The sequence below is a fragment of the Sapajus apella genome, unplaced genomic scaffold, assembly GCF_009761245.1.
Source record: "Sapajus apella isolate SASKATOON/1434 unplaced genomic scaffold, GSC_monkey_1.0 scaffold100, whole genome shotgun sequence".
Taxonomy (NCBI): domain Eukaryota; kingdom Metazoa; phylum Chordata; class Mammalia; order Primates; family Cebidae; genus Sapajus; species Sapajus apella.
Genome location: NW_022437040.1, coordinates 6,230,329 through 6,242,826, shown reverse-complemented (window position 1 = coordinate 6,242,826; position 12,498 = coordinate 6,230,329).

Here is a 12,498-nt window from a genome sequence, read left to right as displayed (position 1 = left end):
CCCTCAGCACATAAACACACTCCAATGCCTGTTAACAAACAGGCAACAAAGCAAAACTAAAATAATAAGAGCAAAAGAAGTCTAAACCCTAAATGAAAGAAAGTATCATCAGTCTGACTTCATCTGGCTTTCACCCATCCTCTCCATTCACAGCCAAATTCTGTAGAGAAGAGTGTATGGCCTACACATCCTGCCTCCTCACTTTTCATTCTCTCTCTAATCTTACGTGATGAATCCTCCATTCACATGGGTCACATTGAAGCTGCTTGTGTGAAAGTCACCAATGATCTTGTCACTGCCTCACCTTTCCCTCCCTTAAGCAATTTTTCAGGTGAATGTCTGCGATGCCACTATATAAAAATTGGAATATCTTTAGCTTTAAGTTTTAAAAAAATGGGTAAAAATGAAAGACTCTATAAGGAAATTTTATTATCTCAGATAAATTAGCCACACTTGGCAAAAGAGCTCCCAGTATCTGGAGTCTCCAAGATTAATTCGTCATCAGGGCTTGCATTGTCAGGACACAACTGCTGCCTTTTTCATTATGACCATGTTCAGATGTTATTCTGATTTAGGGGCTTGAGTCACTTGAGCTTTCGTGTGTGTGTGTGTGTGTGTGTGTGTGTGTGTGTGTGTCTGTGTGTGTGTCTGTGTGTGTGTCTGTGTGTGTGAGAGAGAGAGAGAGAGAGAGAGAGGGCATAGGAAATTGGGAGAAAAAAAAGAGAGAAGGAGAACGGGAGAATAATAGAGAGAAATAGAGACAGAGTGCTGTGTGCATGTGTGTAACGTGTGACTGTGTGAGAGTGCCTGTGTTTGGCAAGACCAAAACCAGACATACCACCATCCACCAAATGCAGGGAAATTGTTTATTCCCAGGCTTTGAGCGTGAAAACACTTTCTAGGAATTCTTTGGCAGCCCCTTATCCCAGCATAAATGGTTCACAGCCTTGAGGGAAAAGACTCCCCTTACCTTATGAGTTCCAAAGCAGAGAAAGTCCTATTTGGACTTAGGAGCCATTCCTACCTCTAAATGATTCAATCCCATACGGAAGAGGACCACAGGACAGGCTTACACTCATCAGGACTGTCCTGATCCACAGGGAAAAGGGTGGCCAGGTTCTGCCAGTGTGGATGGAGGGGCAATGCTTTTTGGGTAGACCACCAGTAATGCCTGCCAAACTCCTTCCACTGGGTTCTCCTTTCCTAGTTCCATGGTCCAAGCTTCGTAGTCTCAGCTTCTGCCCTTCTGTCAATGTTCCTGTTAATGGAGATGTTCATGACCCTCTCCCATCACTTCTTCCTCCCCACTCCACTCACAACTTTGGGCCTATCCACCACCCAAATGCGCTTGACCTGGACATTCATTTATCTAGGAGAGCTATCTCACTTGTGTTCAAATTGGTATTCTCTCCAACAGATAAGACAGAAAAACTGAACTAATTGCACACACTGATACGCAGATGCACTCATACTCAAACATACACTCATACACAGATACACACAGAAATACACAGACACATGCACGCACGCACAGACATACACACAGATACCCTCAGACACACAGACACATACAAACTCATGGACACACACACAATGACGCAGATGCACAGACTCATTCCAAATCTTTCCTCTTGCCTGGCACTTTTATGATTAGGGAATCAAATCATAACCCACCTAATTACCCAAGCCAGGAACCAGTGAATATTCCCAGCCGTTACTCCTCTTTCGAGCCCCACAGTTGCTGCAAGGAGTCGTGTCCTACTGATGGCTCCTCTCTCACATGTCTCACCAGCTTCTCTTCTTCTGCACACTCTGAGGTTGTTTAGTGCAAGCCTGTACAGCCGCGCACGGGTGCTGCCTATCACCAGAACTGTAGGCTTGTTCTCTCCACCTGCACCCAGAGAGAGGCTTTGCAGCTGGGGAGCAAATGTGGTGGGATTTCAGTCCTTTCCAACAGACTCACATTCATGTTATGGCCCAGAATGCGGTCTCTTCCCTCTTGGTGAATGTCCCAAGTGCCCGTGAGCAGAATGTGTATTTGCTTCGATTGGGGGTGGTCAGTGATGTTCTGGGAAGGGTAAAGTTGTCTGGCTCTCATCTTTTCACAGATTGTCTGTGCACTCATTCTATCAGTTACTGTGTTGAAATCTCCAGCTAGAATTGCAGACTTATTTCCTCTTTTCAGTTCTATCAGCTTTTGATTCCTATATTTTGAAACTCCAATATTAAGCCCACAGTCATTTAGGATTAATATAGAAGTCACCCTGTAAATAAGAATTTTATCTTAAAATTAATATCACTTTGTCATCTTAGGAAAATGTGAGGCCTGTGAGAGCAGGTACTGTGTATTTTATGTCTGTATTCTTTCTGTTTCACACTGCAACTATAATTGATGATGAATAAATAATATTCCCTCTTGAAGATCTGGTCGCTGTCTCCAGGGCACTGCTCTGGAAAAAAGGAGCAAATACCTGCCTTCTAAACATTCCCCTACTCCGACAAACACACTGCATTGGGAAAGCAGCAGTGATGAAGGGGCTGGGCCTGCAATGGAAAGGTAACACATACTCTCCATCCTTGGGAGCTTGCGGCACAGGCAGGCGGGCCACGGCACAGGGAGCACAGTGTTGTTCTATGCCAGATGGACCCAGGAGTCGGTCCTCCCTGTCACTTATGAGACTGGAATCCTGGAAAAATTACTGAACGTCTCTGTGCCTCAGTTTATCCATCATGAAAGGTTAAAAAGAATACCCCACCTGTAGGGTGCAAGTGGGACTTGCTTGAATTAATACTTAAAACAGCTGGGTTCTAAGTATTTTGCATAGCTGTTATCGTTAAATTAGCATCGAAAGAGTTGCCTCATTATTTTAATATGCTTTTTTCATAGGCAGTACGGTCAGCCAGATTTAGCATTTGCATTTACAACTGAAACTTTCTTCTGCCCCTTTGAGACTTCCCAGGAGTTGCTTTGATACTGCAGGGAGTCACACATCTCCAGATGCATCATTGATAATTCTGCAAACACCTGATATGCTTAACTCCTATGGGATACTGATTCTTCTCTAGTTTGTTAATTTGCTCCTACTGTACTTGCTGTGTAATGTTAGCACTGTACGAGTTGCAGACATAGGCCAGATATCACTACTTCTTCTTCCTTCCTTTCTTTCTTTTCTCTTTCTTTTTCTTTCCCTTTCTTGCTTTCTCTTTCTCTTCTTTCTTCTCCTTCTTCCCCTTCTTCCCCTTCTTTCACTCTTTCCCTCTTCTCCTTCTTCTCCTTTTTTTGGAGACAGAGTCTTACTCTGTTGCCCAGGCTGGAGTGCAGTGGTGTCATCTCAGCTCACTGTAACCTCTGCCTCTCAGGTTCAAGCAATTCTTGTGCCTCAGCCTCCCAAGTAGCTGGGATTACAGGCATAGGCATGAGCCACTGCGCCCAACTAATTTTTTCTTTTTCTTTCTTTTTTTTTTTTTTTTCATTTTTAGTACAGACAGGCTTTTGCAATGTTCATCAGGCTGGTCTCGAACTCCTGGCTCAAGTGATCCACCCACCTTGGCCTCTCAAAGTGCAGGGCTTATCGGCCTGAGCCCTTGAGCCTGGCCTACATGTCATCAAAGTCCAAGGGGGGAAATCATTTGGAATCATCACAGCAACTGGTCCAGAGATGACTAACAGCTTAAAATGACCCCACCTGAAACAGCAGCTATCAGTGGAATGTCCAAGCATTTTTCTTTTAATGAAGCTATTTTAGACCAGAAACCTTAAGAATGTTGAGTCTAGAGTTCCAAAATTATAAAAAAACTCTTCTGAAGGCAATCATCATTTCTATCTGAAACCATACTCTTAACTCAGCAAATCTTTCTCAGGGTTTACTTGCTCTTGAGTCACAAGCAACCATTGGGCCCCTACCATAGGGACCAGACTTTCATGATGGATAAAAGGGCACTAGTGCCAGGTAGGCTCTGCTTCTAAATTTTGGGTTAAAAATTAAAAACCTGCTTTGAGATATTCTAAAAACTTACCTCCCCTAAAATCAAGAAGCCTGATTTATAAACTTGGACTTTGAGGCTAACACACATTAGTGTATTTTTTTAAATATGGTAAACCAGCCAGGCACAGTGGCACATTCCTGGAATCCCAGCACTTTGGGAGGCCAAGGCAGGTGGATCACTTGAGGCCAGGAGTTCAAGACAAGCCTGGCCAACATGATGAAACCCCGTCTCTACTAAAAATACAAAAATTAGCCGAGTGTGGTAGCATGCGCTTGTAATCCTAGCTACTCAGAAAGCTGAGGCAGGAGAACTGCTTGAACCTGGGAGGCAGAGGTTGCTGTCAGCTAAAATCAGACTGCTGCACTCCAGGCTGGGCAACAGAGCAAAACTCTGTCTCCCCCTCCACCAAAAAAAAGTAAACGAACATTGCCTTAAACAAAATTGTATCTTACAAGCTTTTATAAGTTGCACATTATCAACTCATTCGAGTTAAAAGACTTAAAAATCACTTCACAATTAACCCTGTGGATTTCTAAAAGAAGGAAAGCTTAGACACAAACTCAGGAGTCAGATTGTTTTCCAGCCCCTGGGCCTGCCAATTACTGAGTGTACCAGCCTCCCTCAGAGACTCTATTCCTTGTAGAATCTGAATAATGAGTGTACACTTCACAGAACATACAGAGTGGTAATGTGGAACAAAAAATAGAATATTTAAAGGACTTACCTAACAGTAGGGGAAAAAAGTAAGTACACTTAAAAGTGTTTTTATTTTCTTATTTGCAAAACACCCCTTATGTGGTAAAGTCTAAGAATGTGCTATACATGTAAAAGTTTTACAGAAAATTACTGTAGCTTTGGATAATATCCAAGTCAAATACTTGAGATGGCGTAATTCAATTTTATGTCAGTAATATCGAGTGAGACTAATCAAGATATCATGATTAAGTTACAAAATTAAAATGAGGAAACTGAGAGTATTACTCAGGTTTCTGTGGGTCACTGCCTGGGTTGTATTAGCAGTTTCTTTGTGCCGGGTGCAGTGGCTGACGTCTGTAATCCCAGCACTTTAGGAAGCTGAGGCAGGCGGATCACATGAGGTCAGGAGTTCGAGACCAGCCTGGCCAATGTGGTGAAACCCCATCTTTACTAAAAATACAAAAATTAGCTGGGTGTGATGGCGAGTGCCTGTATTCCCAGCTACTCGAGAGGCTGAGGCAGGAGAATCGCTTGAACCCAGGAGGCAGAGGTTGCAGTGAGCAGAGACCCTGCCATTGCACTCCAGCCTGGGCAACAGGAGCAAAACTCCGTCTCATTGTTTAACCTTGACACAGCTCTGTCTGCATTTTGAGCAATGGCCACCAGAGGGCAGGAAGAACCAACCTATCAAGTACTTATAACAGTTTCACCAACTTGTTAGGAGGAAAGTTGTCCTTAATATGTAGGAACTATTTTTATCATACCATTATTTTTCCTCAATTTTATTTCTATATTAATCAATTCATCTTGAATTGATTTAAGTCAATTGAATTAAATCAATTCACAAAACATTTCCAAAGCTCAAGTACATTCTAGTCAACTTGATTTACAATTAGTGAATTTTTGCTCAATTGATCGATAAATAATCAACAATAATTATTTAGAAAATGAGGCTGATAAAAATATGTTGGCATTACATTTTTTGCTCGTTCAAGTAAATATAAAAATGCCTTTTCTCACATTGCTTCAATATATGAACTATTTTTTTAAATTATAAATTAAGACATGTACATTGTAAAACTCTCACAATATCCAGCATTTAAAAAATTGTCTTATGCCCTACTGTGCCCTCCCACAGGTAATCATTGTTACTTTTCTCATTTACTGCAAAATTCTCTATGCATATGGAGTACACAGATAGATAGATAGATGGAATGTGTATGTGTATATGAATGTGTATGTGTCTGTTGGGGGGGTGTGTCTGTGTGTGTGTCTATTAGTGTTTAGGTGTATCTCTGTATATGTGTATGCATATTACATATTTGTATGCACATGTACATGTGTATACATGTGCATGTGTGTGTCTGTGTGTGTACTTGTGTGTATATGTGTTGGTGTATGTCTGCATATGTGCCTCTGTATTTGTATGTATGTATGTTTGTATATGTGTGTATAGTATATTATGTGTGTCATATTTTTCAAATTCCACATTGTATTAATCTGTTCTCACACTGCTATAAATTACTACCTGGCACTGGGTAATTTGTTAAGAGAAGATGTTTAATTGGCTCACAGTTCTGCATGGGTGGGAGGCCTCAGAAAAGTTACAACCTTGGCAGAAGGCAAAGGAGAAGCCAGCATGTCTTACCATGGCGAAGCAGGAGAGGGAGAGAGAGCGAATCAGGAACTGCCACATACTTTTAAACCATCAGGTCTCATGAGCACTCCCTATCATGAGAACAACAAGGTGCAATCTGCCCCCGTGATACAATCACCTTCCACCTGATCCCCTCCCAACAACATTGGGAATTAGAAGTCAACATGAGATTTGAGTGGGGACATAGAGCCAAACCATATCACACGTGTTGCTTTTTCACTGAGTGGGGGACCTTGGACACTTTCCCTATCAGCATGTGTGGCTGTACCACATGGATTTCAGTAGTGGCAGAATATTCCCTTTTATAGATTCTACAATTCATCCATTCAGTCTATATTCCTCCAATTTAAGGCAAAACAAATTCCAATATAAAAACTCAAATACATATTTAAAAACATTGTTATTTCCTTCCTGTGGACTTAATTCCAACCAAGCCGGTGAAGAAGCCAGTTGGATCACCAGTCCCTGCTGAAGGTGGATGGCCCCTGCTCTTGTCTCCCAGTTATCAGACTTTGGCTGCTTCTGGACCAGAGGAACAGGACATCCTCCTTCAGGCTGTGAGTCCTCCCTCTGATGTACCACACACCAGGGGATGAAGCAGCAACCATCTGCCAGGGAGCAGTCACTCACCCACCCTTGGATGCAGGAGAGGCGTTGCAAGCTCTACCCTCAGATCCTTCTTTCCAAAGCTCCCTCTCTTTACCCTGCATCCAGGAAACTTGGCCTGAAGAGCCTTTGTCTTCTGGAAGCTTCTGCCTCCTTCCCTGCCCAGATCTTTCAGACAAGGAGCTATAAAGCTGAACTCCAGCAAGAAATGAAGGAAGAGGGAAGAAGGAGAAGCAGGGATAGAAGATATGTATAAATTAATACCTCTAGAAGCAACCTTGCTACAGACACGTCATTTGTTTCTATTTTTTTCTCTGTGTCACACAGTGCTGCCATGCAGAGGAACTGCTGCTTCAAAGGGAACATCCCCACACAGTCTGAGGTTGACAAGTTGTGTCCAACGTGTGTCCCCTCAATATGACTCTTTCCTTCCACATTCTCGTGTGTACACGACTGGTCTTTAAAATTTACTAATATGTACAGCACCTTCTTGTCATCTAGTGATTCAATTCTTTCATTATAAAGAATGTAGTACATTGTTCATTTGTTTACATCTTTACCATTTACATTATTCTCCCAAATTCTTGCCCAAGACATGTGAAGTGCCCTAAAACAAGAAAGCATAACTGGGTAGTTCAAAGTAAGATTTTATGAAAAGATGCAAATCATTTAAAGAAAGGACAAATATATTCTAGAAACCTGAGATTGAACTGTTGCAAATTTGACTATGAGTTATAAAAGCTGACATATAATATCAATAATATTATCTGATATCAGATTTCATCCATAAATGAATGTTTTCATATTATTCTAACAGAAAAAAAATAGAATTTTAAAAAGTTACAGGAAATTATCTTATAGTTCTGAAATATGGGCTACTTTTCCAACTGAAAAAAATCAAAAGCACAGCAGTAGTAAAAAGAAGTAGAGAGGAGATGGGGAGTTTTCCACACCTGAAGAATACCTGCAATGAAGATCTGGGTACATTTTTTTAAATTACAAAAACAATAAAGGTATGTTATATATAATTCAGTGCAGGAAAATAAAAACAAATTTAGCTTACCAATACTATGAGCAATTTAAAATTGTTAGATTCCACCGAATAATTATTAAATGAGATAAGCCATGTAAAAGTCCTAGCACAATACTTGAAATATAGTATTCTCAATAAATTTCAGTTGTTGTCATTTTAATAGTTATAGTTATTTTTAAAAGTTGTTTAATATCCTTTTTTCTTTCAATCCATGTTAATTCTAACTGATTCAGCTTAAAAAGAATCTACTTCAAGATTGAATTTGAATTAGAAATGGGATCTCATTGCAGCGATATTTGAGAAAGCAAGGATTATTCTCCTTAAGGCTTCTATTTAACTAAAATTATACTGGAAGTGGATAACATGTGGACGTTGGTCATAGTCAATCACTGGCAACATAAATCTACAAAGAATTCACTTGAGGGGTAGATGAGTGTCTTCTACCCCATTCAAGGTTGCCATTTTCCACAAGGTTGAGGCATTGGAGAGAAATGACATAATAATACTATGTTAAATCAACCCATTGGTAGCGTGATGGCAACACCTGCAACCATTTCAGTTACAAGCAGAAGCTCCCCATTAATAAAGCCACATGGAGAGGGTGATCCACATTTATGGTTCTTGTGGTTTCTTGGACCGTATTTTCATCATGAGACAAAGATAAGGTAGATATTTCCAGTGAAAGTCTAACAACAGTTAAGCTGTGATAGAAGACAGGATAGTTGACTTTGGGCAACTTCAGTGAGAAAGAGCTTATGATATAATCTTGTCCTCAGAAACTTGTGGACTATTATTTGTGGCTTTTTTCCTTTACATTAGCAACTTACTGGTTGCTTTCTGTGTATGTGGGGCAAGTTTATGTGAAATTTGAAGAAGAAATTTTCGTCCTTGGGAATGTCTAATGAGCATTTACAAGCAGAATTTCCTTCTGATTTTTTTTTTCTCCGCACTCTGGAAATATTTTGAGGATCTTCTAATAGTACACCACAGTGATTTTTCTTTCTGTCATAATCTATTTATGGCTAAAAAACATGATGCTTTTTTTTTGGTTGCTCACATGACAAGCTGTTATTTTTGTGTCACTTTAAACAGAACTTAAGCCTCCTTCCATTATAGCAGCCAAATTTTGTCCAGATTCTATAAACTAGTGTTGCTGTCTGAGTGGCCATGGTATTTCTTTTGGGCTGAATTTGGCCTTTTTAGCTTCGTATTAGACAAAACACTATACTTAGAGCCCTGACGAATGACCAAACAGATGGAATTTCTTGTCCACAAAGATCTAGCACAGTGGTCTTGTGCAGAGGCCCATGCTTCCCTACTTGATCTTGTCATCACTGGCTCAGCCAAATGCTATTTCTCAAAGGTCATAATTCTCACATCCTCTTTGTGGAATCTTTCTCCTTTTTGCATATTTATAATCCGTGGCCTCTAAGTAGTCTATTGACTTCTAAAGTTGTTGGCTTGGCAAGACAGCTGCATCATTCACACAAGCAAATCTGCTCTTGGGGGACAAAACAAGGTTTATTTTGGCTTAGATGACTCCAATTGGTCATCTCCATTGAAACCTTGGCAGAAGATAAGTCCCTTTGCTGTGGGGAAGAAAAGGCAAGTAAACCTTTAGTGCCAGGAGCAGTGTTTGTAAATATCCTGCATGAAGTGATACATTTAGTCCTTAGGCTTCCATTGGCTTCAACCCAAACAGAATCGCTTAGTGCTGTTCCCCGGGTTAATGTTTTCAAAACAAATGACTCCAAGCGAGAACTGAAAGGCTGAGTGCTTTGGTGGAGATGTGCAAAAATTTGAGTCAATCAGAACAGGCTTAGCAGATCTGCCACCAGCATAACAGGGCTTAGCTTTTGTTTGCTGTTTCTGTGATCCTTCATGGGCGGCTGTCATTTCTGTTGTCTGGTTTCTACTCTTTCAACCACAGCAGACCCTACTTTTTCTTCCCTGAGTGTGCTTATCTGCCCAGCTGCAAAGAAACAAAAGGTCTGCTGTTGTTTCTGCACTTCTTCTCCCTGTCTTCATCCCTGAACATCATATGCGTGCAAAGAAATCAGACTTGTTGCTCTGTTGTCAGGAAAAGGTTTAGCCCTGAGTTTGCTGAGGTGATGATAAAGGTTGTGTGAAGCTGTGTTAAACATCGAGAGACATGCACACAGGCTGCAGAACATGTGTGTTATTCGCTCAATGCATGCACTGACTTAGAATGAGCCACTGTGCAAAGGATGCCCCAGAGAGACTATTCCCTATACATTATTATTGAGTGTATGATATCCAAGAAAGCAAATGGATAAAGAAATGCCTATTATCTAAACCTAAATTACTCACTCACTCTCAGTGTTAACTTCCCTCATCCTTGAGAACAGGCCATCCATGTAAAAACCAAAATGCACTTTTAAAAAGTGTATTCATGCTACACTTTATCCTCATGATTTTTCCTTGATAATGTGTTCTACGTTGAGAATCTTTAAATAAAACTACTCAACCACCAAAAAATTATTTCTCCCCATTTCTATTCATTAGTCCTTCTAATCTTGAAGGTTGATTTCAATGATCATATATTCCTCACAACTTGATACAATTTCTTCCTTTTAAAGTCCCACTGAATATCATTTATATTTATCCCATGCTACTTTTTTATTCTAGTTTATAATTACTTGTGAACTTTCCCAGTTTCCTCTCCCAAACACACAAACCCTTTAGCTATTTCCATGGGAGGCTCTTTTACGTATTACTCTTCACACCCTCAGCCATGGGATGTGCAGGAGACACTAATTGATCTAGTGTATCACACATGAAGCAGATCACCAAGATGACAATTACAATCAGCAAATCCCAGTGTCCACTGAAAACAATAACAAGGGTAAAAAGACAATGGCTGAGAAGGGAGTAATAAGTGTTCATGAAGAAGAATTTCTTAAGCCTCAGCATCTTAGCAGCTATAACAGAATGCCATAACAATGACAAAAGTAACTTGAGTGTGAAGTTACACCATAACATACAAATGCATCTGTCAATGAGGCCATTAGAAATCATCCAGGCTGAAGGTCCCAAACACCCACCATAACTTTCTGATTCAAGAGGGCACACGCAGGGAAGCTGTACTGTTAAAAAGCACTCCTGTCAGGAAAAAGGCAAAAAATGTCCCCTCTCACCATTCCTTCTCAACACTATACTGGACATCCTAACCAAAACAATAAGACAAAAAAGGAACTAAAGGGCATACAGGCTGGGAAGGAAAAAATATTAAACTGTCTTTGTTCACAGGTGACATTATTGGCTATCTTAATTACCAAAGAACTGATGAAGTTTCTGAAACTAATAAGCAATTATAGCACGGTTGCAGAAGACAAGATTACTATACAAAAATCAACTCCTTTCCTATATACCAGAATTCAACAAGTGGCATTTGAAATTAGAAGCACAGTACCATTTACATTAGCACCCCCCCACGGTGAAATACTTATGCATGAATCTAACAAAATATGTATGAGTCCTGGATAGAAAAATGACAAAACTCTGATGAAAGATGTAAAAAAAAAAATTAAATAAATGGAGTGATATTCCATGTTCATGAATACAAAGACTCAGTATAGTCAAGACACCAGTTCTCCCCAAATTAATTGAAACATTCAATGTAAACCCATCAAAATTTTACTAAATTATTTTGTGGATATTTTGTGGGCAACCTGAATCTATCGTTTATATGAAGAGGCAAGAAAACCAGAATAGACAACTCAGTAATGAAAAAATAAAGGTAGAGGACTCACACTACCTGACCTCAAGACTTACAAGAAAGCTACAGTAATCAAGACAGTGTGGTATTTATGAAACAGGCAAATGGATCAATGGAAAAAAAGAGCACAGAAATAGACCACCACAAATATAGTCAACTGATGTTTGACAAAGGAGCAAAGGCAATACGCTGGAGAACACGCAGTCTTTTTAACAAATTATGTTGGACATCCACATGCAAAAAACTAAATCCAGACACGGATCTCACACTCTTCACCAAAATTAACTCAAAGTGGATCGTAGGCCTAAATGTAAAACACAACACTATAAAATGTCTAGAAAATAAGAGAAAATCTAGATTATCTTGGGTTTAGTGATGATTTTTTTATTTTTTATACTGATTACTGTGTTCCAGGATATTCTTATTTTTGAATTTTTTATTTTTTTCTGTCTAGTCTCTAATTTTGTAATTTATATTTTTATTTCAATAGTTTCAGAGCAACAAGTGGTGTTTGGTTGCATGGAAAAGCTCTTTAGTGGTGATTTCTGAGATTCTGGTGCACCCATCACCTGAGTAGAGTACACTGTATCCAATGTGTAGTGTTTTATCTCTCATTCCTCTCCCATCCTTCCCCTTAAGCCCCCAAAGTCCGTTATATCATTCTTAAGCCTTCGAGATGACTTATAAAATGCAACATAAAAGCTATGAGCAATGAAAAAAATAATTGATAAGCTGACATCATCAAAACGAAAAAGTTTTCTTCTGCTAAAGACAATGTCA